The 4046-nt window shown below is 40.0% G+C and overlaps 1 pseudogene; it reads right to left on the bottom strand.

Moving 5' to 3' along the window:
• Positions 1-763: 763 nt before the first annotated feature.
• Positions 764-3608, bottom strand: LOC129903842 (plasma membrane ATPase 4-like; annotated as a pseudogene).
• Positions 3609-4046: the final 438 nt, after the last annotated feature.

Here is a 4046-nt window from a genome sequence, read left to right as displayed (position 1 = left end):
GAGTCGCCGGCCACCTAACGAATTAAGGTGCGTTAGACACCATATTATACTAATTTATGGATAACTCCATTTATTAGTCTACACAACCATAAATCGGTAAGGGTCCAAATTATCTTGAAAAGAAGGCGTTAAGTACCATTCGAGATCCACAAATATGGGTCTCTTCCGGATTCATTTATTAGTATGTGGGAAATTAAGCGATAAGAAAGGGGCTATAATTTTTTAGGCTGAAAAATGACTATGTGATAAAGAATACAACACTTTCATTTAAAGCCCAGTGAGTAAATCCATTACTACCTGATTAATAAGAGTCTAGGTGCTAAATAATAAAATATGCTAAGTAATTTATTAGGTTAAAATAAGTAAGTGAATCTAGACATGTGAACTTTGTTATTGATACCAGCCTAAATAAATAGGTAATGAATCATGCTAACTTATTAATATCGGATAAGCGAGAGAAGAGAGAAAAGAGAAGTTGAAATAATAAAAATAAAGAGAAATCAAGAATCTCAAAAGATAGTAAAAAGAAAAAACTAATTTAATATAATAACAACTAAAACTGATTGTAACAACATCCAGAATGAAACATATGAGCTACTAACTTTCTGCTATTGATCTTACCAAATTTACCCAAGTGAAACATCAAAAAAGAACAACTGCAAATGGACATCTTTAAAAATCGATCCCTTTTACACTTAACTGTAAGAACGATGGAGGGAGTGGACAAGGTGCTAAACTAAACTGCAATCAAGTCAATCATTCACTAGATTGTGTAATGTTGCTGAATTGTCTCGATGTCAAGTCCCTTTACCTTCACGACTGATTCCACACGTTCCTTAAGTGTATGAAGCTCTCTTAGCCTGGCAACTTCAGCACGACGTTTGGCCTGTTCAACCAATTCATTAGAACTTTTATTGTCATACATTTGTGAGGGGTGAAGTCCGTGCAACGTGCGTTGAGCCAATGCCCATTGTGCCTCTCTTTCTCCCTACCGTAATCCTTCTTGCTTGTGAAAGCAACCTTGTTTTGAATCATATTATTCCAGGCCCTGCCACTCAAAATGTATCTTATTACGAATTTTAGAAAATCCAGAGATATGTAAAAAAATAATACTGTAAAGCCAAATAACACCAGCCCAACCCCAACCAATACCATGGATCCTAGCAAAACCCCAGTTTGCATATACTGCAATTAAGGTGGCAACCAGCTGTGCAACACCAAAAGCAGCTAGCAGAAGGAGACCAGGCTGTTCTACGTAAGACCAACTCCTTGACCTAGTTACGAAAATGAGTTCCTGACTAACGATGCTGACTTGAAGATACAGTGCAGAATTGAGCTCGTGTATATTGTCTCTAATCGATCTTACATCAAACGTGTCACTGAAGAAATTTGACTGGTGAGCAGCCCAAAAGAAGATAACAGTCATCACGGCTAGGTAAGTGCCAAGAACTATGCCAGTGGCAAATATTTCTTAGTTTCCATGAGTCAGGCATGGGTGAGGGCTTCACCTTGTGTGTAGATATGGTCATGATGGTTCCATCATTGAGAATGACAATGATAAGAACCATGAAAGGTGAGAAATCAAACTTCCAGATTAGTGCAATGAGCATGAAGCCTAGCACAATTCGAATGGTTATAGAAACAGCATAAATGGTATAATTCTTCATCCTTTGGAATATAGCTCGACTGGTCAAAATGGCACTCACTATCACAGTTAATCCTGGCTCCGTGAGAACTATGTCTGATGCACTACGGGCAGCATCAGTAGCATCAGCCATAGCTATGCCTAAATCTTCTTTCTTCAGAGAAGGGGCGTCATTCACATCGTTTCCTGTCATACCACAGATGTGGTTTCTTTCTTGGAGCTTCTTCACAATCTCATATTTGTGCTCTGGAAAGACACTGACAAAGCCATTCAGCCTTCTCAATGAGTTCATCCACAGGGAGGTTAGCAGTAGTATTTTCATCCTTGTGTATCACCAAGAGGGAGGAAGAAGGATACATGTTTGTTCCCATGCCAAGTCTACGACCAGTCTCCTTGGCTATGGCAAGCTGATCGCCAATTATTATTTTTACATTGACACCAAGGACAAGGGCACACGTAATTGTCTCTGCACTATCATGCCTTGGAGGGTCAAAAAAAGAGGCAAGAGGCCTACAAAGACTCAAGGCCCTCCTGGACTTTCCTTTGTCTTCTCTGGTACTGTTTGTTGAGCCACTGCAAGAGAGCGAAGACCACGATCAGCAAACTTGTCAATGATGGAGTGCACTTTCCTCTTTACATCCTCATTTAGTCCACAAAGATCAACAATCTGTTAAGGTGCACCTTTGCTAACCCTATGCCAATTGCCATCGGAATCTATGTAAGTAATAGCTGTGCGCTTGTTGACAGGGTTAAAAGGTAGGAAGTGCACTTCTTGAATCCCAGCTGTAGCCTCCTTGGGATCTGCCAGCATTCCGACGATGAAAGCATCAATAGCATCCTGGTTTTCAACTCTTGAAGCTCTGGCCCCAAGAAGAATAACGGTATCTTGGTCCATGTCCTTTGCGAAGACCTCGACTAAGTGTTTTTCTACTTCAAGCTTGTTTAATGTAAGAGTTCCTGTCTTGTCACTACAAAGTACATCCATTCCAGCCATCTCTTCTATAGAAGTCATCCTCTTGGTGATGGCACCTTGTTGTGACAATTTGTGGGATCCAATTGCCATAGTGACTGATAATACAGTATGCATGGCTATTGGAATCCCTCCAATGAGATGAACAAGGATATTATCGATTCCGTCTCTATAGTTTCTGTGCTGAATTGGGTACATGACGAGTATTTCTATGATGATTCCAACTAGAATAGAGCATATGCAGAAGTTGCCGATTGCTGTCAACACCTTCTGGAAGTGGCCAACATTATTAGTAGTATGAACAAGATGAGCAGCTTTTCCGAAGAAGGTGTTTATTCCAGTTGCAATGACAAGCGCGTGAATTTCGCATTGTTTACATGTGGAACCAGAGAAGACTCCATCGTCTGGGTGCTTTGTGACGGGTAATGACTCACCGGTGAGGGCAGATTGATCAATCTTGAGAGGATCTCCATGAAGGAGACGAGCATCAGCGGGTATGATATCCCCCAACTTGATACTTATTACATCCCCTGGTACTAGGAGTGCTGCATCCATTTCGTTCCGGCTACCATCTCTTAATACCTTTGTCTTGGGAGCAAGGCCTGCCATGAGGGATGCTGCAGCATTGCCTGCATTGTTTTCTTCGATGAAGCTAACGGTGGAGTTGATGAGAAGCAAGATGACAATTCCAAGGAAATCTGGCCAATCTGGAGGCCTATTCTGTCCATTTGCCAATACAATTGCAATGACAGCAGCAACTTCCATGACCCATGACAAGGGGTTCCACATAAAACCCAAAAATTTTAACATCCTGTTCTCCTTTTTCTCCTCAAGTTTGTTTGGGCCAAAGTGTTGAAGCCTTGTATGTGCATCATCAGATGTCAATCCCTCCTTGGAACTTACCAATATCCTAAATACATCATTCATTGGTATCATCTCGAGATCGATCTTCTCCTTGTTGATATCATCCAAACTCACCATGTTTACTCTCTTTCTTTCTACACACAGAGAGAGAATTGAATTAAATTGTTGAGACGATGGACATGTATATATAATATTTATATTATTCCGTGACCATATAGCTATAGGAAACACAATAGGTCTTGGGATTATATATTAGATTCCTTCAGTCCAATCCCATCTAATAATTAATATTAGGGGAAATTGATCATGTAATTAAGGAAAAGGACAGTCCTACAAGGAAAAGGATTTTATTGATCGTTTGTCTTTTAGAAAAAACATAATGACCTCAGTAGAATATAATAAGGAAAGGAAAGACGTTTTATGTGTTAAATTAAACCTTAAATCGGAATTCCATTTTAACAGAAATTCTACACTCAAAACGAACGCTTCAACCTCAACAGCCACGACTTTTAAACTTGTTCACGCCCTGTCTATGTCACCGCTTCAACCTCAACAGAAACTTTAAAA

This window comes from Solanum dulcamara, chromosome 9, assembly GCF_947179165.1.
Source record: "Solanum dulcamara chromosome 9, daSolDulc1.2, whole genome shotgun sequence".
In the NCBI taxonomy this organism is placed as follows: domain Eukaryota; kingdom Viridiplantae; phylum Streptophyta; class Magnoliopsida; order Solanales; family Solanaceae; genus Solanum; species Solanum dulcamara.
The sequence above is the reverse complement of the archived record's forward strand: the minus strand, read 5'-3'. Positions and strand labels throughout refer to the sequence as shown.